Source organism: Lepisosteus platostomus, chromosome 5, assembly GCF_059453375.1.
Source record: "Lepisosteus platostomus isolate fLepPlt1 chromosome 5, fLepPlt1.hap1, whole genome shotgun sequence".
Lineage (NCBI taxonomy): Eukaryota > Metazoa > Chordata > Actinopteri > Semionotiformes > Lepisosteidae > Lepisosteus > Lepisosteus platostomus.
The window spans coordinates 9,155,758-9,181,358 of record NC_142615.1 but is presented as its reverse complement, the minus strand read 5'-3'; the positions used below and the strand labels follow the sequence as shown (position 1 = coordinate 9,181,358).

Below are 25,601 nucleotides of genomic sequence, written 5' to 3'. Positions count from 1 at the left end.
CTTTTGAGCTGTAGCACCTGCACCTGAACTGTAGTTGAGTTCCTTTGATAAGCATCACATTGAGATACAGTACCACATAAGTGGCTACTGCTTCAAACACGGTCCCCACCCAGGTTTGGGTAACCGGCATACCATTTGACTCACACCCAGGTGTCTGACAGAGTGCATTTGTCGAGCTACAAAGGGCATTAGGCTGTGAGGGCATGCAGGGCGTCCAGTGTGCTGGCAGCACCACACTCTTTTCTTACCATGTCCTTTTCTCTGCTTTAGAGGCCTCAGCCTGAATATCTTGTAGCGGTCCCCTTTTCACCAACAGAGGTTTCACAGGGGTCTCAGACTCCTGTTCTACCAGGACTGCGCACCTGACAGCTACATCTGCAAAGTTGTTCCCTCGAGTTACTGGAAACATTTCTTTATTATGTGATTTACACTTTACCACAGCTACTTCAGTCAGTAGCTGCAAAGCTTCTAACAGTTCAGAGACAAACTCAGCATTCTTAACTGGAGTCCCTGCCATGTTGGGGAAATCCCTATTCCTTCACTGCCATCCAAAATTGTGGCATACACCAAATGTATATATACAGTCTATATAAATTGCTACAATTTTCCATTTAGCATATTTACAAGTTTCAATTAAATCTTTTCATAGTCTGCTAGTTCTACACCAGATTATTCACAGTTTATACAGCCAGGCAGGTAGCCTGCACAACACATAAACACGGCCCCTTGGCCACCGCATCAAGGGGTCCTGAATAATAATAAACCCACCAGACGATGCCTATCTCCATGCTCCTGCACCAGCACAATGGCTCACAACCCATTTCTTTCACTTACAGACAGATTACATACAGATGATCCGTCTGAGGGAATCCAGTCCAGGGCCAGTGCCTGCAAGAAAGCTTGTCTCAAAACATCAAAAACAGTTTCTGCTGCAGGGGTCAAGGCAATTTTGTCTTTAGACTGCACTACCCCCCTTAAACCAATACGTCACTAGACAAGCTCGTTCTGAGAAGGCATTCACCCTGGCTTTATCATGCAGTTGGTTTTATACTCCTTTTTTTTTCAAGATCCAGTACTTGGAGTAGCCCGGCCTTATGGAGTCCCTCATTAGGTAAAACAATCACAATATCACATAACTCTATTGAGTTAGGTTTACATAAATGCTATTTCATGCAGTAATTCCTTATAAAATGCTACAGTCTGGGCCTAAAATAGGTCTGGGGTGTCCCCCACCCACATCAGTAGTTGAAACTGTACATCTTTACCCAAGCAGACTCTGACAGCTTATATTTGTTTTAAACACAACTCCTTCTCCTGTAGCCTCCTGTTACCTGTTAGAAAACTTTATATCACATTTTTATGCTGTTTTAGTCTAAAAACAGAACAGCTGTGCTCCTGTGTCCCCCAGTTACTGCACACTGTAAGATTATTTCACTTTTATTTCAATCCTGAGATAAATTTAGGAAGGCTACAGAGGGGTTTACTAGATTAAAACTGTTAGTTCACGCACAGCTCTCGTTTCAGCTTCTGACATGTTCTTTAATTGTGAAATCAAGCCTCTTTCTTCCAATTTCTCCAAAAAACATTTTTTGTTTTAGTAACTGCACACCAGCTTATTAGTAGTTTTGTCTTTGGGGTTTTATATCTCAGTATAACATGAAAGTCGCACAATAATTTTGACAAACTGGCGGCTCCCTTTTCTCCTCCTTGGGAGTCTTTTTACCTCCCATTTGCAGCGCTCGCACTTCTGCATGCATGCTTCGCGAGTTATTAAATCAAATCTGTCTCCGCTGTCCGTAATATCAGGAAAGCATAGTTGTACATTCTTGGCAACATCAGGTTTTAACACACTCAAGTAAATTTGTTTTATTACTGTGGAAGTATCTTCATTCACTTCCTTTTCATCGGCTAACCCCGAGTATACTATCCATTAAGCTATAAACCTTTCTGTAAAATCTGAAAACATCCTCACTTCCTTCTGCTGACATGCTGTTACTTTTCTCTAATCAGTTTTCGGTGGGTAATGCTCTTTCAAAAATCTCCACACTAATTCCCACCCTTCTCCCAGATTCTCTCTTAAGGCGTTCTATTTCTTCTTTTGCTGTTTCTTTTTCTGCATATATAACTTCGTTTCGTTCAGCCATTGCTTTTAGCTTTTCCATCAGGGATTTTTGCGTCTCATCTATGATATTCTGTTGAATTCTCAAATATTCTTCTAACTATTGTTTATTTTTATCCAAATATTCATACACTTTTCTACATTCCTGTTCAGCCTAAATTCCGTCTGACAGTCAATATTTCTTTTAAGTTTCACTTTGGATTAATCAAACTTTTTTTCTTCACACCAAACCATTTTCACGTCTCCCACGTGCCCCGCGGAATCCCCCAGTCGAGACAAACTGACGAACTATCACAATACGGGAACACGGACCAGGTTCCAAATCCTGGCTTTAAACACACAGTTGAATCGAGTTACCATTTTCGGCTCTTCTGCGAGTACAGTTCTAGTTACTACCTTCAGCCGTATTGCAGTCGTGTACCAGGATGCAACACCTGGATTGTTTCGCACGGGCAGGGCGAGACGCTATTCCTTCAGCAATCCCTCTTTTTCTACCCCACCTTCACAAAACAGGCATCTAAAAACACATACACCATTAACTCATTTTTCTGTTGTACTTGCTTCAGCACCACAGCAACATGGAGAGGACAAGGGACTTTTTAGAAAAGAGGAGTCCTTACCTCTTTTTAGAAGCGGCCGCCTATCTTTTCCTCTCCATGTCCGTGTGGTTTAATTTAGATGGACACTTCTTCATCATTTGGGTCATGTATCGGCCAATCTGCCTCCTCCTTTTTAGAGGATGTTGTAAACCTTTAGGAACAATATGATCTAGCAACAAGGTTATGTCACTGTAATTACAGATGCAGCCATTCAAAATGAGCGGTAAAAACCCGCGGTGCAGTAACCAACCCGCAGGGCACCATAGGGCACCGCAGGGCAAGTGATTGGCTGGCCAAAATGACCGACAGGGGCACTCGTGGTGGATTGGTTGGTAGTGAAAAGATTTAATCATTTAATGTCTTTACTGTGCACATTTCAATCCGCTTAGTTTTGAATATTTATATGGAATTTTACCACTAAAGGGAAATTTTAGTAGCTGAGCATAAAAAGAATAGGAGCATACTGTAACGCGTGAAGGCCATAAATGATATTAATTTTGGAACATAAACATACAGTATATAGCTGGTCTTGGTACTTTAAAGAAAAAAATACACACCAGTATTCCATTTCTCCCTAAACATTGTAAGCTTCGAAGTCTTTAACTAACGTGATACCGGAGTCAACAAGCATACATTTAGAATTTGATTAAAAGGGAATATAATATGGAATCGCGTATCTCAAGAATTTAATAACGGTATGATTATATCCGTGTGCTGCGACAGGGCTGTGTGTTAGTTTCCTGACTCCCATTATTTAAACTTTGACACTGATCATTCATCTCTAAATAAACTTTATTTTATATAGCGTTTTAAGCGAATAGGTAATTAGATTGCTCATAAACCTAATCGCTTTTTCTACATAAACTGCCTGATTGCTCTCTGAAAATGCTTTTCCTTTATTTTTAAAGTAGGCTCAGATTTCAACTATAGATCGTATTATTATAAACTTTCTTGGAAAAATGTATTTTATGTAAACCATGTTTGCTATTAATTCATTTAGGGCTAAAATACGTTCATTGTCTTCCAATCGAGTTGAGTTGACATTGGAAGCCTGCCACACCCGGACTGTTAAACCAACGCATTACCACGTCAAAGCCCATTGAGCCAGTATTGGCTTTAGTATTCCCCCCTTCTCCCCTCAATTCAATTCAATTCAAGGTGTTTTATTTGCATGACAGATGGGTACAAGCAGTGTTGGGTATGTATATTGTAACGCTTACGGCAGACAGGCACTGTGTAAGAGCCGACGCACCAGAGCAGCGCACCGAGGGAGCGTCTGCATTTATAACTTAGTTTTTAAAATTAGTAAAGCAATATGAAGCATCTCCTTTTACTTAGTGCCTGAGCATAAAAAGAATAGGAGCATACTGCAATGCGTGTGAACTTTGGAACTTAAACATACAGTATATGGCTGGTCTCGGTACTTTAAAGAAAACATACACACCAGTATTCCATTTCTCCCTAAACATTTTAAGCATCGAAGTCTTTAACTAACGCGATACCGGAGTCAACAAGCATACTTTTAGAATTTGATTAAAAGGGAATATAATATGGAATCGCGTATCTCAAGAAATTAATAACGATATAATTATGTTCATGTTGCAAAAGAACTGCAACGGACATAAAAACTCCCTTGCTTTTAACAGAGCGTTCCATAATTTCTAACTACGAAAATGCCAGGTGAAAGGATTTGTAAACATATTTTGTTAAAGCAAGTCACTTTTTTCCGCAACACATAAAATACATTTTTCCAAGAAAGTTTAGCCTTTGTCACTATGAAACCACTAAATAAAGACATAAATATAGAAATCTTATTTAAATCTTATTTAATGTTGGTAGCAGGATGAACTGTCAGAGTGTATATTTTGTCGCAGATTTGCTGCAAGATGTTAACAGTGAAAAAGGTATTTAGAAATGAGTTATTTCAAGATGAAAATTTTCAGAATAATTGCAAATCTAGGAGGATAGAGAAAGCACAGAAAACTGGCAGTTAGATTGATCAGATTAGTATGAAAAGTCATTTAGCAAAGGGAATGAGAAGAGTGACAAACTAGTACACTTTAGATCTTTTTTTCTGAACCAGGGAAAATCTGATCATGTTTCCCTATAACAATAATAAAAAACTTTATTTGATATATCACCATTAAAGGTGGCATCTCAAAGCAATACAGTAGATGTAAAAACAGATAAAAGGACCACAGATTACAAAGTAAATGCATATAAGAAAGACAAGCAGTTAGAGGTGCTACCAAAATTAGAAAATGAAGCAGATACAGACACTAAGTCTTCTGAAAAGAAAGGTTCTGAGGTTAGATTTAAACTGGCCCTGGTGTGTGTGTGTTTGTGTCTGTCTGTCCTGTGATGGACTGGCGCTATGTCCAGGGTGTATTCTGCCTTGTGTCCGTCGCTTACTGGGATAGGATCCAAATCCTCTGTACTGGATAAAGAGATTAGAAATGGATGGAAGTAAAGGCACTGAAGAAACCCAGAAACCCACTATGAAATGGCAGCATCTCACTGAGAATAAAACATTTTATAGTGCTGGCTTAAGGAAACAGCCTTTCCACCTCTCTTGCACATCAGTATCCATACCTAGTTATTTAAACAAATTGCCTCTAATTATAAACATCTTAATATGCTGGCTCTGTGGATCCGCATCAGCTATGTTTGCCCATTCCTTCAATTCATGTGCATCCAACACACAGTTCAACGCTAGCAACTACACAAAATCTAAAATATGAGCTCTACTTGCCACTTAAAATACCAACAGTACCAGCTAACTTTAGTAGTGACATTTTCATGGATCTTTTTAACAATAAAATTTACAACATCAGACTTCAGACACAATTAAACAGGCCTCAAAAAAGTCTGGTACAAACATTTTCAGCATGGAATAAACCGTTACTTTAATGGTATAAACCTTAAATGGATTCATATTCTCAATAAGATTTGGTGCTCAGTAACATGACTTAGAAAATGACAGAAGACATACGTATCATGCTTATCCTTCTATTTTTCATAATCATAAACTCCTTAAGGCAGTTACATTTTCTCTGTTCTGACCTGGAGTTACAGAGAAATTTAAATTCTAATAAGAGATTTGTAATGAGGAAAGTCATACCAATCACTCATACAGTACCAGGATTTCCAATTACAATACAAATACTTTCTTTCTGTGTTTATTTTGCAGTTTGAGTCTATGGCATTCCTTTGGGGGTCTATACTCCAAGGCATGACTTTTTTATGTATAAACATCAGTATTTACTGCTATTAATTACTGTACGATTTATAGTTGAAATCTGAGCCTAGATATAAAGTTAGATATAAAGTTAAAATCTCGACAAAGCAATGTAGGAAATACAGAGAAAATAAATCCTTTCTGACATCTAAAATCAGTTTTGATCAAGGTCTCTAAAACGAACAAGAAAAAGAGGATTTTCAGAGGGCAATTATGCTGTGTTTATATAGAATAACTGATTTATGAGCAATCTAATTTCTTGTTCGTTTAAAACAGTGAAATGTCATCTGCAAAAGATCGCACCAGAAACAGCACTCTCTCTGCCTGTCATAGACGTTCAGGAAAGGCTGAATGAAGTCATGTCAAGTACAATAATTCGGTGATCAATAATAACAGTTGTAGGACAGTATATAAGGAGGATAAGGATTTTGAAGTTGACTCGAAATCTGATAGGTAACCAGTGCAAGGACTTGAAAACAGGTGTAATGCATCCCTGATAGGATTCTTGCTGTCATATTCTGAACATATTGAAGATTGCTCAGTGTGGATTTAATTTCCCCAGTGAACAGGATGTGCATTTATTAATTCTAGAAAAAAAGCCTTTCTTGATTTCTCTAGTTCTTAGTTTCTCTAGTTCCCTTTAAAATAAACTATTATTCCACAATGCAGAGTATTACATGGCCAGTATTTACACATGATATTTGTGATTTAAAGAAATTAACACAAGCAGCTTTTGGAGATTTAAGTGTTGGCTGAGTTATTGCAGGATAAAAGACTAGAGATGTTGGCAAGAAGAAGATAATTTGCGGAAAGCTGAGGAATACACTTATAACAAGAACACTTCCTAATGGGGTTAGGCATACTTTTGATGAAGATGATGAAGTTAACAGACTATATGTTTACATAGATACTGAAATAAGGATTGTATTTTAGATTATGTGTAGTTGCTGGCATTGAACTGTGTGTTGGATGCACATGAATTGAAGTAATGGGCAAACATAGCTGATGCGGATCCACAGACCCAGCATATTAAGATGTTTATAATTAGAGGCAATTTTTTTAAATAACTAGGTATGGATACTGATGTGCAAGAGAGGTGGAAAGGCTGTTTCCTTAAGCCAGCACTATAAAATGTTTTATTCTCAGTGAGATGCTGCCATTTCATAGTGGGTTTCTAACACTGTGTATGGTTCCATCCACACAGTGCCTTTACTTCCATTTCTAACCTCTTTATCCAGTACAGAGGATTTGGAGCCTATCCCAGTAAGCAACGGACACAAGGCAGAATACACCCTGGACATAGCGCCAGTCCATCACAGGACAGACAGACACAAACACACACACACCAGGACCAGTTTTCCCATAAACCAATTAACTTACCAGTATGTTTTGGAGTGCGAGAGGGAGTCATATCACACATATGGAGAAAAACCATGTAACCCAGAGAGAACATGTAAACCCCACTCACACAGGATGGCAGGAATTGAACCTAGGACCCCAGTGCTGCAAGATAGCAATGTTAACCACTTCGCCACCATTATAAATGGATGGATATCTTAGTTATCTTTCTAGTTCACAGGTTTGCATGCATAATTTAATTTTGAAAGCCACTGAGACATCAGGTACTACTGTTGTATTTATGAAAAAGAAACAAAACAAAAAGCATACTAACAACTGTGCCATCCTACTCCTTAGTTAATACATTTTATTTTAACATTGTTAACAAAATATTTTGAATTATATTTAACCCTATTTTTTCTTTAGTTTTGTATTTAACTTATTATATGATAGTCAGACTTAATGTATATTTGAACAATGAAAATATATTTTTACAAGATTTTACATTAAGCACTTAAAATTAATATGGTTAATAATAGTAACTGTAACATGCTGTAACAAGATCGGTTAAACTGAGAAGAAAATGCTTTCAGAGAAAATGTTTCAGGTGTGAAGAACATAGATTTCCAATGCAATTTCAACCAAACCTGTTCCCACACACCCTGCCCCCACTACCATTAGAATATACACAAAGCACTCAAATCTTTCGAGGTAATGATCAGGTGACCCGAGAGAGAGCGAGAGAAACACCAAGTGGTGCGGAACTATTTACATGGAAAACGGGCGATCTCCCCAGACTGTCCGCCCGTTTCACTGTTACCTGGATACCTCTTTATTTAGAACTCACTAACACTGATTTTTAGTTTAGAAGGATTCAAGTAGGGTTTAGATGAAAGGCAGCGACCTTAATCAAGCCCAAATCATAATTGAACCCATTCAGAGCCTACATTACATTTTAGCGTTTCATTCTGAGCAGAAGACCCTCTGCTCCTGAAGAAGGGGGAGGTGTTTTTCGCTAGAAATCTCGCCTGCTTCTACTTTACAACCGGAGCGCTGGCTGTGACGAATTAAACCGGTTTTACAGGTTTCAATCCCAGACCATGTGACATAGGAGTCAGGAAACTAACACACAGCGCCACCGGATTCGATAACGCTATAAAAACGCTATAAAATAATGTGACTTGGCACAGATCAAGTTTACAGCACAGTACAATAATAAATGCTGACCATGACTTTAGAAGCATAAATTGCCTTACACTCAATTTAAACACAAGCTGTCTTTAGCCCTCTAAGCTGGTTCAAACAGAAATGTAGAGATCCAGGCTCAGAACACACAGCTTCATTAGCGAATACATATGCAGGACAACTAGAGAAGACGTTTTACAGAGGATGGATTTTTAGAAACATCCCATCAGTGACATCACTGAAGTTAACTCCTAGGTACTGTAACTGTCGTGTGGATAGTTTCACAAGAATCAGACAAAGGTTTAAGCATCGCTTGTTCTAGATAAAACTGCAAAAAAAAACAACAACCTATAATGTACTTCTTTGCGGCTCTGTTTGCCCAAATCATATATTCACAACGTGAAATCTAGAAAATAATATTACGTAACCAAAATCCGCAATATGGAAACAGAACCTGAGTAATTGTTGATAGATGATGTACTCGTAACATTTTTTCAAGACGAACTACAACATTTAAAAAATGACTTGTATGTACTTTATATCTCTAATCAATCCACGGGTCCCAGCACAAAACGAAACTAAAACGCATACCGTTTCGCGCTTCTTATTAGTTGCTCAAAAGTAATTTGACCGTATGAAATGCATAATATAAACCTAGAAACATATACGTGAGCAGTACTTAAGCACTGTAGTTTCGGTGTTAAGACATACCTCTCAAATACTGTAAATCAAGTTAAAAATATCTCAAGACCGATTCTGGTCATAATGAAACCATGTTTTGTGTATGTTTTCTTAAAAGTACCGAGACCAGCCATATACTGTATGTTTATGTTCCAAAATTAATATTGTTTATGGCCTTCACACGCGTTGCAGTATGCTCCTATTCTTTTTATGCTCAGCTACTAAGATTTCCCTTCAGTGGTAAAATTAGATATGAATATTCAATACTTAAACGGGCACAGTTAAGACATTAAATATACATATACATACTGTATACCGTACAGTTTTCATACAGTAATATGTTTACGTTCCTAAATCAATCTCTTTTATGAGCATGTGAAATTCACGGTGAATCGATTCTCAAAAATTACTGTACTTTGCATGATTGGAAACAAATGCGTGATTGCGAAATGCTGTGGTGTTACTTTTACAAAGACGGTCAATGAAAAAAAGAATGTTGACCAGGGCAATACTTTGAGTTTACACTTACAGCTTGTCCAAGGTCATTCATTATTAATACTATTAGTAATATCTTCGTTAAAGACTTTGATGGCCACAGCTCAAACATGAGAGGTTGAGCTTTATTAGCTCCACCTTGCCGAAATTCCGGATACTATTATTTTGCTTGTCATATTATAGGAGAATTTACGGTAACTCGCGGTAGACTGCGTACAGCGTACCGCAAAATAATGCGGTATTGTCACAGACGTCCAAAGGGACTAACCGTGGGGAGCAGGAGAGCGGAAAAAGACCCATATGCGTAGCAGCGAGACGGGAAAAAGGCCCGGGCTCATTAGTGCAAAGAGTTCAGGAATGCCATATAGAAACCTATGCCCTCAGGGAGCGGATGTGGGGCGCCCTGGTGCTAGGCGGGTCTCAGGACATCCGAACATCAATGCTGAGCGAGGACAGAGTGCAAGACCCGGAAATATATAGCCCAAGGAAGAGAGGGACAGGAAGGACAGCAGACCAGAAACTAGGGACAGGACAGAGAAGGAGCGCCCTCTGGCTGCAGAGGGCGTGACAGGTATCGCCCGCGCATTTTGAATGGCTGCATCTGTAGGCTTAAGACAATCAAGAACAAGGCTTGCCTTTCGTCTAAATTCCTTACGATCATCAGGCAATTTAGGAAAAGACTTAACTAATGCAAATAATTCACCAGGAGACCAATGTCAATGTACTGTACATATGCTGGAGTTCCTTCTGGACCTGGAAAAGTGCACATTGGCATTTCACAAACAAGTGGCTCCGGACCGCTTTCTAATTTAGGTGGAGACTTTTTCTTTTTAGTAGGCATGGCCATGACTTTAGCTGCAGCTTGCTGTTCTTTAGTTTCAAGACTAGTCTTTTTTGAAGCTTCCCATTATTTCTGTGATTCCTCTTTCCATTACATAAATTTTCCAATTCAATTTCTTTCCTTTCTTCTCCTTCTCTTCTAAGTTTCCCCTTCTTCAGGAAACTTCTTTTTCCTAATTCAACTTTCCTCTGTCCATTCTGATTCACTTACAAAGATCCTTCATAGTTATGGGCCCCTAATTATCATAAATAAATTATATGCAAGTTCCCTTACACCTATTACCCTAGCTTTACAGTTCATGAACATAAATTTTTTTTTTACTTTAACCCAGGCTATAATTGTTTCTCTGAATTTGTCGTACATATACTTTTGCTGGACTGCTCGGTCCCATTTTCGTCTCTGAATTTTAATTTCCCATTTTTACCGATCGGTGCCTTACTTAGAACCTTATCACATTAACTACTCCGCAGAGCAAAAACCACACGTCTGTGTTAAGATAAGTTCTTTATATGAGTCCTGGACTCATCAAACCCGCGTGAGAACACCCCTGTGACTCACTTCTCAAACTATTAATTTTAAAGGATCACTTACTGACATCAGACAGCTGCCAATTCTCCAGACGCGTCTCTGGAAGGATAAACAGTTTATCCTCCGAGGTTCGTCCAATTTGCTAAAATTGTCCGGGTCCGGATGGAGTTTCAGCAGCCGTTCGCGCTCAGGTTTGTGATCCCGGACGAGCCCCCAAATTGTCATGGAAATATAACTATCAAGGAAGCCACAAGAAAGAGTTCTCACCTGGGTAAGGTCTTTATTTCAATATTGCAATATTGGGAGCCCTGCAAAGTGCAACCAGAGACTCAATTTGTTACAAGCAGTACAGGGTTTTTATTAGACGTTACGCTGTAAAAAAGTTCAGCACTTGGTCCCTTCTAAAACTTCCCCTTTCTCTAAGAGAAAACAGATTACATCATAGAGCGAGAGAAGAAAAACTAGATTTGTTATTCATAGCTTATCAGTTACTTTCAGCTAATTCTACTGACCCAGACAGCATACATTGTTTTGGTACATTGTCTTCTAAACTAACCTAAACAGTGTACTTTGTTGACGAACTGTTTTCTAACATTCTGCACGTACTGTAGCACAGCAGTTACATCCTTGAAATATATTATCTAAAAGCACCAATATATCCAATATTTTCAAAGCTCTCTACATTTTTAAGAATCAATTTACTTATTAGATTTCCACTTCAGAGGACAGCTCCGTCACCTCTTTTACGACGCTGCTTTTTTTCCCCTGCGTTTTTCTCTTCTTCCCACGTTCTCTCTCTTCACTGCCTTCGTCCCCGCTCTATTTCACTTCAGCCTTTCACTCTTGCTTCCTTCCAATGAGGACGGAGCTGCGGGAGAAAGGGCGCTATAGAGGATCGCTGTGGAGAGCTGCTGCTGTGCTTTGACATCTGAGCTCTATGGAAGCCCGTTTCCGCCAGGAAGGAAAAAAAAACGCGCTATGGTATCTCAGAATTCCGACTTAGTATCTCAGAATTGCGACTTAGCAACTCAGAATTCCGACTTAGCATCTCAGAATTGCGACTTAGTAAGTCAGAATTCCGACTTAGTATCTCAGAATTGCGACTTAGCAAGTCAGAATTCCGACTTAGTATCTCAGAATTGCGACTTAGCAACTCAGAATTCCGACTTAGTATCTCAGAATTGCGACTTAGCAACTCTCACATTTGTGACTTCGAAATAGCCATATTTCATTGTCTGTCCTTTTGTTATTGTAACGGATTCGGGTTCTAGGGCTTGTGCCCTCGCCGCTCCCACCCTTGTTCGTGCCTCGCTGCACTGGCTCATTTTCTTTAACCCTGGCGGCCAGCATCCCTGTTCTGCGCAGGGGAGGGTGGTGTACTGCAACCAGATCGTACAACCTGTATGTCGGCCGTTCTGTTACACTATTTTCATGAATCGTACAGGATCATAGGATCTATAAGCCTGAAGACTTGTCCTGTACAGTGCCCTGATAAAAATCAAATTAATTACACTAATTTTTATAGAATCCCATTTCCGCCAGTGAGGCTTCCATAGTACCCGGATGGAATAGTGCATGGTGGGCTTTTTAAAATAGTTTTTATTTACGTAGACAGAATATGAAATAAGATACAGAAATAGGCACTTCACATCCAGAAGAATTCACAATTATAAAAGCTGAAACATACTTTTTACGTATTTCCATTGTATGTCCTTTTTTACTTAAAAAAGAAGGTCTTCTTTAGCTCAGCTGGCAAGACTCAGGTTCGAGCCAGTGCAGCGAGGCACGAACTAGGGTGGGAGCGGCGAGGGCACAATCCCTAGAACCCGAATCCGTTACAATAACAAAAGGACAGACAATGGAATACGGCTATTTCGAAGTCACAAATGTGAGATATAAAGTCGGAATTCTGAGTTGCTAAGTCGCAATTCTGAGTTGCTAAGTCGCAATTCTGAGATACTAAGTCAGAATTCTGAGTTGCTAAGTCGCAATTCTGTGATACTAAGTCGGAATTCTGACTTAATAAGTCGCAATTCTGAGATACTAAGTCAGAATTCTGACTTACTAAGTCGCAATTCTGGGTTGCTAAGTCGGAATTCTGAGTTGCTAAGTCGCAATTCTGAGATACTAAGTCGGAATTCTGACTTACTAAGTCGCAATTCTGAGATACTAAGTCGGAATTCTGAGTTGCTAAGTTGCAATTCTGAGTTGCTAAGTCGCAATTCTGAGATACTAAGTCGGAATTCTGACTTACTAAGTCGCAATTCTGAGATACTAAGTCAGAATTCTGACTTACTAAGTCGCAATTCTGAGATACTAAGTCGGAATTCTGAGTTGCTAAGTCGCAATTCTGAGATACTAAGTCGGAATTCTGAGATAGCATAGCGCGTTTTTTTTTTCCTCCCTGGCGGAAACGGGCTTCCATAGAGCTCTGTGGAAAACGATCTCAATACAATTCTGAAAAACTCGACTCCCCGAACGCCAGCCGAACAAGTCTCCACAGCCGAAGCGCTGTGTCTCTTTTCAGCTGGCGATAAACCTTTCCTCGATCCTTTGCGGACTTGTAAAACTGTTCCTGATCAGAATAAAAAACGCTCACGCTAATACACAAGCATCCGTGTCTCGCCAAAGCTGACAAATAAACAGACGGACAAGCCGCACTGCACGTGTGAACAGGGGAATGAGCGAGCGAGCGGGGATAGGGCGCCTCCTGCGCTTAAAAGCTTACAGCACCTGGTATTCCCAGGCGGTCTCCCATCCAAGTACTAACCAGGCCCATCCCTGTTTAGCTTCCGAGATCAGACGAGATCAGGTGTGCTCAAGGGGGTGTGGCCGTAAGCGAGAGCAAGGCTCGCTGGCACCCTTCTTATAGAGAGGACAGCTCCGTCACCTCTTTTACGACGCTGCTTTTTTCCCTTGCGTTTTTCTCTTCTTCCCACGTTCTCTCTCTTCACTGCCTTCGTCCCCGCTCTATTTCACTTCAGCCTTTCACTCTTGCTTCCTTCCAATGAGGACGGAGCTGCGGGAGAAAGGGCGCTATAGAGGATCGCTGTGGAGAGCTGCTGCTGTGCTTTGACATCTGAGCTCTGTGGAAAACGATCTCAATACAATTCTGAAAAACGCGACTCCCCGAACGCCAGCCGAACAAGTCTTGAAGTGGAAATCTAATAACTAAATTGATTCTTAAAATGTAGAGAGCTTTGCAAAGAAATATATTGGTGCTTTTAGATAATATATTTCAAGGATGTAACTGCTGTGCTACAGTGCGTGCAGAATTTTAGAAAACAGTGCGTCAACAAAGTACACTGTTTAGGTTACTTTAGAAGACAATGTACCAAAACAATATATGCTGTCTGGGTCGTTAGAATTAGCTGAAAGTAACTGATAAGCTTTGAATAACATATCTAGTGCTTCTTCTTTCGCTTTTTGATGTAATCTGTTTTCTCTTAGGGAAAGGGGAAGTTTTAGAAGGGACAAAGCGCTGAGCTTTTTTACAGCGCAACGTCTTATAAAAACCCTGTACTGCTTGTAACAAATTGAGTCTCTGGTTGCACTTTGCGAAGTGGCAGCAGGGCTCCCAATATTGCAATATTGAAATAAAGACCTTTCTCAGGTGAGAACTCTCTCTTGTGGCTTCCTTGATAGTTATATTTCCATGACACCGGTTTTAATGTCTGTAGATTGTATCTTATTTTTATTTTTTGTTTTGTTTCATGTTCATATTATGTGTTTTCACCCAGTTGACTCCAGTTAATAACAGTTCACCCAGTTAATAGCCACTTTTTATGCGCGAAAAACGGGTGATCTTTCTATCTCGTGATCAGCTTAGTATCTTTCTGTAAGTTTTTTTCTTCTTAATGAAACGTTTAAAATACATGAATTTCATAAAGACAACACACGTTTCGACACAGAAAAAAATCATATTCTGTTCTCTTCCTGGTATGTATAACAGATCAGCAGGTCTTATTTTCCCAATTGTTTTTTCCACTGTATTTATCATATTGGCTAGCCAATGTCCTCTCTTAGCTAGGTAATGTTACTTGTGGATGTGCTTCTGCGTTGCGTAGAAGCACATGTATCCATAGAAAGTGTATTATACTACTATTTGAGCTACAGTACATAAAAATAATTATATCGTTATTAATTTCTTTAGGTACGTGATTCCATATTATATTCCCTATTAATCAAATTCTAAAAGTATGCTTTTGTTTACTCCGATAACGAGCACATTCACAGAAAATGTTAATATCTTATGACTTTTCACAAAGTATATAAACTTAAGATGGTCAGAAGGAGCATGTAAAAACGTTTCCGAAACGTGGTAAAATCTTACTACATGTAAGACTTTGATGCTTAAAATGTTTAGGAAGAAAGTGGAATACTGGTGTGTATTTTTTCTTTAAACTACCAATACCAGCCATATACAGTTTACACTATATGTTTATGTTCCTAAATTAATATAGTTTATGGTGGTGTATCGTGGTTTGATGGGTTTACTGAGACAATTATTAATTGTAGCAGTAATCACGAGGTTGTTCGTTGTGGCTTTTAGAAAATCAATCGTCAGAACAACTAACAACGCACACACACGGGTTCAATACACGAGATACATTTATTCATATAAATTGTGCACCAAACATATACTAGTCTGCCTGGATACGAGCGGCAGACCTTACTGTGAGGGTTATCAATATACAAGGTATATAATCTCGAAGAGATGCTAACACAAAGAGATACACAACAGAGAATATATGTCAATATATATCGTTCGGTTACCAAATCGCTAATCAGTGTTATTACCCACTGTTACTCTAAACTCGGAAGTAAATACATTACTCATGAATTAAATTGATAACAACTTGTGTTGAGGTACAATTGAATTCTCGAGACGCAATGTAGAACATGGGGTTTGCTTATCCACTGTGTATGGATTTGGAATCTCCCGGCACGAACACCAAACCAGCTGACAGGCTCTGTTGCAGCCTCTGTTGCAGCGGTTGTCCAATGGGCGTTGTGTGGGCGTTCTCTGGCTACCGGCCAACCAGTCAAGGTGCAGCTCGGAGTAGGACGGGCGGAGGAATCTGACTGCGGCGCGCAGGGCAGTCGTTGCTCCGAGGGGATCTACCAGCAGTCCGGCTGGCTAGTAGAAAGTCTCTATGCACAGAGTGTGACCGCGAGTCCTCACAAGTCACTCTTTTGCCTGGGAAGAAGCTGGTTCGTTCCCGGTCCAGCGCTGCTTCTGAATAAGCTATTCAGGTTGTCGACGAGGGTCCAACTGTAGGCTGCCGTTGATCAAGCGGAGCATTCATGTTGGTAGAATTCTGAGTACGTACGGGATCCTCGGCCTCGCGCTTAGAACAAAGTCCAAGTCCCTTTTGCAGACAACAGCAGTTGTCACATGATTGTCTCTGAGGATGCGCGAAAATGGCCAAGGAGAGCCCCGATCTGAGCTTGCGCTCCCTTTTTGACCAAGACACAGATGTGTGCTGATTGGTTGAGAGTTTGGCGGGCATTGGAGACCCACGTGGTATTACCACGCCCTGCCAGTCCCTGATTGGTTGATCAAGGTGAGATATGAGTCACTTACTCTTGACACTTAGGAATGCAGTCCAGATGTCCATTTGGCACTCCCTAAAGGATAGGCGCCAATGGATGACCATTGATCATGATAGCCAGGCTTAGCTAAGTGCATCCCCATCTGGGAGCTGTCCCTTATCAAAAGAAAACATCTTAAATCAGCCTGCATGAATACTTTCTCTGTGGCTGCACCACAGAGATGGAGGGTGAGATGGGGCCTCATTTAGGACAGCATACCACCGCTTAATTCTGTCTTATTAACAAGCATTGCCGCTAAAACGGCATCTCTCCTGTCAAACTTCCTCCTGACGTGTTTGACAGGATCTGGGCCGTGGTGAACAGTGGGAAAGACCCCTTTGGAGAGTGAGAAACATGGGGCTGTTCAAAGGCATCGAGGTCCCAGTCAAGGCAGCAGGTAGCCTGGCCCTGTTCATCACCCGAGAGAACTATTACCTCAGAGATCTGTGGAGAGAAAGGAGGGAGGAAGCAGAAAATCTGTGGGAAATAGAGAGCATAGGTCAATATCTCAAGAAACTGTGAAAAACATTATCATGTTTAAGTAAAGAATGTGATTTACACCAGAAAAAAAGAAAATTGTTGCTATGTAACTGGTACCGTGTCAAAATGTAATGAGATGTGATCATATATACTGTTTTAAGTATTTATATTAATGTAAAGCTTTCGAATTTGTGATGTCCTGTATTTTTTTGTGAAAAGAAAATAAAGTTCTTAAAAAATCGATTCACCCAAGGCGAGGCTCGGCCATTGCACTCCGGCTGTGCTGACCCCTGCGAATTCCCCAAATGTGGGAATCTCGACTGCATCATTTCTGGTATTGGGGGACTGCGTTCGCGCTCTCCCCTGATGTGCTTGGTCCAATATCAGATACGGAAGAGTTACGACACCACGTGCTGCGATAGGATCCCAGTTCGAAAGCCACTGCTGGTTCCCGGTTTCTTTTAGTTAGAGGTCCGGAGAAGCATTTCAAGCTGGTTACACTACTCCTTCCGGACATTCATTCCCTTTTCAAAGTCAGTCGTTTTGCTGTAGTCTGCATTATTAAGGCCAATTTATTTGGTCATGGGGGCCTCGGTACTGTATGCTAATTCTCAAGACAGTTTCACCCGTTTTCTGATTGCTAGGTTCTGTACCAGTGCAGACATGTCAAACAGTGAATGGCTGTACCTCTATTGGATCTGTGCTCAATGAATGAAATCAGTAATAAATGAATATATGTATAGTTATACGAAAAACAAGTGGTTTATCGACTCATCTTCATTTGCAGATTTAGAGGCAGCTTCGATATTTGTTTTACAAACGGGTTTTTTTTTATATGGGTCACACACATGCCATAGCAACAAAACATCTCTAGAGATGAGGCTATAGATCACCTTTCCATCCTCCAGGTTTTCCTCCCAAAGCCTACGGCACCAACGGCGACCCCTGCTGGCCGAGAGAGCAAAAGCTTGCAGCACCTGGTATTTCCAGGAAGTCTCCCATCCAAGTACTAACCAGGCCCAACCCTGCTTAGCTTCTGAGATCAGATGAGATTGGGCACATTCAGGGTGGTGTGGCCGCAAGCGAAAGCCATGGCGCTTAACTCGCTACTTGAAGCTGTGTGTGGCTGGGGCTCTGTGCCCCCCGAGCGGGACTGAAGGATCGTTCATGTGCAACTCTTTGGAAAGGAGCCTCTTTCCAAATCGCATTGCGTACCTGGATGTTGGCGAATGTGCTCCCTTGTGTTGGCTTGTCCCGCACTGGAGGAGAACAAACAAACTGCACGGAGGAGCACAAGGCAAGTCTTCACAAGACAAAAACCTCCAGTGCACAGCACTCTGAAAACATTTCTGGGCTGTCGCGTTTTTATTTCAGCACATAAAGCGCACCAGTCCAACACGTCGGCCGGGCGCGCGGCGCCTCCGCCCTCTTGTGGCCTTGCGGCGTCAGAGCAAGAGGCTTCTTCTCGCTGCCTTTCCGCTGTGTTGCAGAGCCCCGAGAGGGAACCTGGAGCATACACTTTGTGGGGGGCGGGGGACCGCGTTCGCACTCTGCCCCCAGTCTCTTGCGCGAGTACTAAATCTCACGGCGCTAGCCAGCGGCCAGGAGACAAATACAATATCGCGGGACAGGGGGGCCTCGTCATTGATTGTTACATATGAGACGGGGATTAGGAGGAGACCCCGACTGATTGGTAAAGGGGAACACTAACACCAGAGAGACACCCCCGGAGTCTCTTTTTGAGAGACACCCTGGGATTTCTTAATGGCCAAGGAGGGTCGGGACTTCGGTTTTATGCCTCCCCTGAAGGACGGCGCCTGTTTGTGCAGCAGAGTGTCTCCATCAGGATGCTGGGGCATAAGAAAGCCACACAGACCGCAGGGTGAGCGCTCCCTACTGGTCCCAGTCACACCTCTTGTAGGAGCAGCAGCAACCTGAGCTTTTCCGGGGGGAATCTCCCATCCGGGTGCCAGCTAGGCTCACACCTGCTGGGCTGCCGTGGGTGAGCCCAGTCGAGAGTCGCAGGGTGAGATCTAGTCACCGGGGAGAAACGATACAAGCGAAGGATTACTCGACTCCCAGCACTTGAAAAGACCGACAAATGACTCGTTCCCACCGGAGCTGAATGTACCTGCATGTGTCGTGTCGTCTTCTTCCCCCGCCCCGCTGTGTTTGCTGTATTGTCTTTGAAGCCGGCCCCCGAGACGAGACGGGCTGTTCCTGTGCCCCAATTAACACTTTACAGGTGCTATTCCCCGGCATTGTGGCCATTGTCGGTGGTCACACGCGATAAGATAAGGTGGAGGAGAGCGGGGCATGCCCAGCGCCAGACATTCGAGGAGGTGGCCGTGCGAGGTGAGGTGAGGTGCGACACGCCGGAGCCCCGACGCTGCTAATGCAGAGCACTTGTTGAACTGGCATTGAAAGGACATGTGCGCACGGAGCGAGCCTTCCCTGCGGCGGAGCGTGGAAACTTTCTCCCCGCGCTGCAGGAGTTGTGTGCGCTGCAGCGGTGCCGAGAGAACAGCACAGAAGGCAGCAAGCTCTGGAGAGCGGGTAAGAGACGGAGCCTTGTGGGCAGGCGAGCAGGCGAGCAGGCCCGTTTTTTGGAAATTGCTGAAAAGGCTCCGGTGTTTGTTCGGTGTGTGGCAGGCACACGACGTGAGCTTGCGTAGCGATCTGCCGGTCTGGTGTTATGCAAATGACACCGAATTGCGTCCCGGGACATGCTGCGAATGCATTTGTGCTGTGGGTGCTGGCCGCTTGCAGGGCCTTATACAACTTATACTTACCTGGCAGGGGTGATACCTTGATCATCCTGTAGGTGGAGTAGTTGGATTGTTTTCTTGTTTTGTGGAAGCAGTGTTTGTTTTGCAGTTTACGAAATGGCAACTTTTGGATCCCGCAAGAATTCTGTGCGTTTTGAGCTTTTGGATGACCTCTTCATGGATCGTATGCAGTTTAGCAGAAAAGTGTTGCAGAAGGAACTTGGCTTTGAACCTCAGCACTTTGATTTCATCTTCGCTCTCCCAGGTCAGAAAGCATTTGAGGTTGTATTTGCTACCTATCCTCTGTTTGAACAATGTGTGGATGTGTTTGAGGCAAGAGGAGGGAAAGTTCCTGCCCTTGAGAAGATCAACTTGCAGCCTCTGACACAGAGAGAGAGGAAAATGGTGCATGTTGTTATGTTCTCGGAACTGGCAAAGACTGAGGACATTCACACCTGGCTTAACCAGTACTGCACCGTCCACCATGGAACTGAGGTTAGAGATGTTGACGGTATAAAAACAGGAGCAAGGAAATTCGAGGTTCGTTTGCTACCGGACAATGTAAATGGAGGCTTAAGGCACCTGCCCTCTACAATCCGGCTGGGCGCCTGCAATGGCTATGTGTTTTATGTGGGACAACCAAAGGTGTGTTGGCGCTGTGGTGCTGTGGGACACCTGGCATCGTCCTGCACTGTGAAATGCTGCAAGACCTGTGGCAAACAGGGACATTTAGCCTCTGACTGTTCAATGCTGCCAAAGTGCAATTTATGTGGCTCGGAAGGACACGTTTTTAAGAACTGCCCTCACGCCTACGCCAATAAACTCAAAATGAGAAAGGATGAGGCAGTGCTTGTTTCAGCCAAACTGGCCCGTAAATCCAAAGCAAACAACAACTCAAACAAAAAACCCTTGTTGGACAAAGACTCTCAGCCTCCAGCCAGGATCAGTCCTGCTGTGGCTCTGGGGCCGGTGGAAGAGAAATCCACTACGACCCCACAACTGCAGACTGCACCAGACAAGCACGAGGGTTTGAAAACCCCCGAGAACAGCGAGGACCCCTCCCCCACTCCTGCTCCTCAGAACGAGGGCCAGTGTGGGGCCCCCCGGTGGAGCGGGTCCAGCGAGGATACCCAGGATTCAGCGGAGCTGCTTTTCTCAGACTCTGCAAGTGCTAGAGATGTCCTCCTCTCCTCCATCCAGTCCATCACGGAGGATCTGCAGCAGCTGGTGGGTGAGAGGGAAGAGGAGACTGGTGCATCGGCTGCACCCCTTTCCCCTCAGTGCTCCCAGGAGGTGGACTTGAGGAAAAGGAAAAATGACTCTGTTTTCTCCCCGAGCGAGGAGGAAGGAGAGCATGGTGATGGGGACAGCTGGAACCCCTCCACCCCTCCCTCTACCCCCTTCCTTGAAATGGACTCCGTGAACACTTTTACTGCTCTCCGATAAAACTGGATTCCAGCTCACTGGCCCTGCAAAACTTAGTTCAAGACTTTAAACTCTCAGACACATATAGATGTATATATCCCACAACAGCAGGATATACATGGTCAGGGAGGAATCAGAATTGACTATTGCTTTGTCTCAGAGAGAGTGAAAGTTGTTGGGGTCACTCTTCAGCCTGTCTTCTTCTCAGATCATCAGGCTTTAGGGTGTAGAGTGGAACTCCAGGGCGGGACTGTCTTTGGCCCAGGCCTCTGGAAACTCAACACAAAGCTGCTAGAGAACGAGGGGGTAGTATCCCGCTACAAGGAGAAACTATCACAGTGGCTGTCCTTGCAGTGTCTGTACGGGTCAGTAGGAGAGTGGTGGGAGGAGGTGAAGGTGAGGACAAAGGCCTTTTTCATGGCTGAGGGAAGGAAGGCTGCTGCCAGACGGAGAGGAGTGCTAGCCAGGAAACAGAGGCAGCTGCAGCGTCTCTACACGAGACAGTGGCTTCGATGTGCTCGAGGATATCACCCTTTTAAAAAAGGATGTCCGGAGCATAGCGGAAGAAAGTAGTCGAGGAGTGCTGTTAAGAAGCTGAGTGCAGTTCTTGGAAGAAAATGAGAAGTGTACTCGCTTCTTTTTCAGTAAAGTGGTAAGCTCCAAGTCTGTCATGGAAAGTGTAGTTGATGAGGAGGGAAGAGAGAGTACAGAGCTGAGTGCTATCCTCTCCTGCATCGAGGCCTTCTTGTCACGGACGTCCAAGGGGACTAACCGTGGGGAGCAGGAGGGCGGAAAAAGACCCATATGCGTAGCGGTGAGACGGGAAAAAGGCCCGGGCTCATTAGTGCAAAGAGTTCAGGAATGCCATATAGAAACCTGTGCCCTCAGGGAGCGGACGTGGGGCGCCCTGGTGCTAGGCGGGTCTCAGGACATCCGAACGTCAGTGCTGAGCGAGGACAGAGTGCAAGACCCTGAAATATTTAGCCAAGGGAAAGAGAGGGACAGGAAGGACAGCAGACCAGAAACTAGGGACAGGACAGAGAAGGACCGCCCTCTGGCTGCAGAGGGCGTGACACTTCTACTCAAGACTGTACAGCTCTACAGAGGTAAAGGATGAAGAAATTCATTTTTTTACCTCAAAGCTAGAAAACGTTTTGAGTGAAGAAGATAGGGAAGTACTTGAGGGGGATTTGACAGTAGAAGAGCTGAGAGGCTATGGAGAGCTTACAGAAGGGGAAAACTCAGGGTGCTGACAGGCTCCCTAAAGGGGTGTCTGCTTTTACTACTTGCACGAATGAAGGCAAAAAAAAGCCAATCGATGTGAACAGACGGCGCTTTACAGAGGAGTACTGCCTGACTGGATCGTTGATGAACGACAGAGGCCACTCCGACCTCTTCTCGGTTTTCTTCAATGAGTTACTAAGGATTTTCTTCACAATCGACCATGCAGGGGAAGCCAGTTACACCAAAGCAAAAGCAGGAAAGTGCATTTCAAGCAGAGACCAGGAGGGACTTGTTTACACCGAGAGTGGGCGGAGAATGGAACAATGCGCCCAGCCCTGTTGCTGGAGCCGATTCTTGATGAGCTCTTGGGCTCACTAAGAGGCCCCCGCTGGATGCTAATCTTTCTGTTGTTCTTGCAGGTCCTGCGCTGCTTTTGAGCCGACAGAGCTCGTGCTGGTCTGTCGGCACAGCCCAATTGCAAATGATCGGCTCCGCGTACAGAAGGAACGTGCGTTTGGTACAAGAGTGCATGAAGGCACCGGAAATACATTGTCAACAAATGACCGGTCGCTCAAGACCTCTGTGAAGTACAGGAGCGTGCAAAACGAGGCTGTTTCCGCCCAGTCTCGAACCGGGGACTTTTCAGGTGTTAAGCTGACGTGACAGGCGCTACACTACGGAAACCTGCAGGGACTGCTGCTGGTGTCCCGCTTGCGTTTCAGGCTGAGAAAGGGAAGCGTCACTTTAGGAAGGGGGTGCTGCAGAGAGGAACAGAGGGCTCAATGAAACAAAACGCTGAAACCCGGGATTGAACCAGGGACCTTTAAATCTTCAGTCTAACACTCTCCACACCCACCTGCTCCAGCCTTCCTGTGTTGCGGCATGAGCGCACCAAGAGTAGCGGGAGAGTGTTGCAGGAACGTCACTCAGAAGGAAAGCCACCCAGCTGTGCCCTCTGAGCTCTGTCCAGCGCATCTTCCTCGCATGGACTCCTGCCTGCGACGGGCAGGAAACAATTAGCAAGAACAGAACAACACCCCATGGGTGTCTCATGACCGCACCTTAGGTTGTGACACGTGCAGGTGTGAGGGGTTGCCGGGCTACTTTGGAGCAGAGCTTGGGCGGAGGGGGGGCGGGAAAGCAGACAAAGAGGTGACACCTCAAGGTCTGCACGATCACAGCTCTCCGCCGCCCCAGGCTTCTGCTCAAATAGCTACTGGACACACCCGCCCCTCCTCACACAGACCGTGGAAAAGCCCCCGAGTGGGAGGGCTCTCTCTTCCTCCCAGGAGCTCTTGGACACGACGCACAGACAGGGCGCGGGGAGCCGCCGCCTGCAAACACGGCTCCAGGCAGGACTCCGCTCCGCAGGAGCCGCAGAGCAGAGCAGAGCAGAGGAGATGGGGGCAGCTTAGCTCCAGTGCAGAGACCTGATCTGTTATTGCTGTGTATGCTGTCCTTTCTGTTCTCGGGGTAGGACATCAGGAAGCACATTGAAGCACTGCGACATGCACTGTACAGATCCCGCCACCACTGGGCCCGATTTCCCCGGATCGAAACCGGGCGGAAACAGGCCCGTTTCGTTTGTTGCCACACACACTGTTTGGGGATTCGCCTAGCGCTGTGATCGAACAGACCCACTCACCTCTTAGTGTGGCGGGATCGGAACAGTGGATGTCGCAGTGCATCCTGCTTTCACTTCAATGCATGTCCTGATGTACCCCGGTCTCCCGCGTGACAGGTGGGGATACTTGCCACTATACTAACGAGGAAGACATCGCTCTCTGCTTAGTGTGCAAAACACTTACTTGCAGCATTGTGGGTGCTGTGGTTTAAATGCTATTGGTTTGTGAACAGAATACCCCTATCCCAGTGCATTGTGCCACATTAAATAAACGCACGAGAAAATGAGATTCAGAACGCAAAGCTGTGTCAGTGTTCTGTGTAAAAAATCGGTTTGAATATCATGGGAGCTGTTTTTAATAAGCTGCTGAGTAAAGAATATTTTAATCTTCCTGCTGTCAGTAGTATTGTGCATATAGTTGACTCTTACCTGAATGAAAACAGGATGTAAAGGAAGGGTTTGAGAATTCAGACAAAGCTTTATTCGCGTGCTTACAGTCTGAGTAATTGAAGACTGCACTATTCTGTTGCCTATAGTCATATACGGGTTTTTCGCATGAAGCCGTATTGAACAGTATTTCTCGTGTTGTGAACTTGTGTATACAGCGGTCCCCCGGGTTCCAGTTAGTGCGTAATTACGCATCGATGAAAAACCGGAGGTTTAAAAAAAGATAATTAGCTCACTGATACTTTGATGTAGAGGCTGTGGAAATATCCACATGTCGTGGTCTTTAAAATGTATTTGGTTTGAAGGCGTTCTGTGCTTCCGTTGCGAAGATATGGACAAAAGAATATTCGTGCTTGGTCAAAAAAATGTCATATAAATGAAAAAGTAAAGGCTGAGAAAGCATTCACAATGTGTTTTATACACAAGTATTCTCGCGATTCTTAGAGGTTTCGTGTAAATGCTACAGGCGTGTCAAAATCGTTTTTGAACTTCAAGCTAACTTTACCCCAGTGGACTCCACTCCGCAGGAGCTGCAGAGCAGAGGAGATGAGGGCAGCTTAGCTCCTGTGCAGAGACCTGAGCTGTTGTTGCTGTGGATGCTGTCTTTTCTGCACTCGGGGTAGGAGTGAATGTTGAGTTGCCCTTAGAAATGAAGCAGAGCACTTCAACGGCACGGGTGTGTGTGTGTGTGCGCCCTGGTGATTCTGGGAGACAGATCGAACCTGGGCTAAAAGAGAGGGGGCTTAGCCCTCTTCCATTTGCTAGTTCAAAGTTGTACAACCCCTTTGTATCTGCTAGGCGGCGCAGTCGTCGTGCACAAAGAACACTTTGAAAAGCGTCAAAGGCAAGTCATTCCGAGTTGGTCGTTTGTGTTTTCCGTTCAGACGCGAAATGCTGAAATGATCTCTCGGCTCCTCGGTTGTCATTTCTGCTCCGTAAAGGGATCACAGCACGCATCGGCTTCCAGCATGCTGGGTCGGGACACGATGCCGGGGGTTGGAGAGAGCGATGTCT

At 43.8% G+C, this 25,601-nt stretch overlaps 2 non-coding genes and 1 pseudogene across 2 annotated transcripts; 1 reads left to right on the top strand and 2 right to left on the bottom strand.

The window, feature by feature from the left end:
• Positions 1-13,745: 13,745 nt before the first annotated feature.
• LOC148663151 (5S ribosomal RNA) lies at positions 13,746-13,864 on the bottom strand. The gene has a single exon (XR_015938735.1). It is a non-coding gene; the product is annotated as a 5S ribosomal RNA (ribosomal RNA).
• Positions 13,865-17,300: 3,436 nt separating this feature from the next.
• Positions 17,301-17,465, top strand: LOC148663150 (U1 spliceosomal RNA). The gene has a single exon (XR_015938654.1). It is a non-coding gene; the product is annotated as a U1 spliceosomal RNA (small nuclear RNA).
• A 599-nt stretch (positions 17,466-18,064) lies between these two features.
• Positions 18,065-18,183, bottom strand: LOC148663149 (5S ribosomal RNA; annotated as a pseudogene).
• Between the last annotated feature and the right edge of the window lie 7,418 nt (positions 18,184-25,601).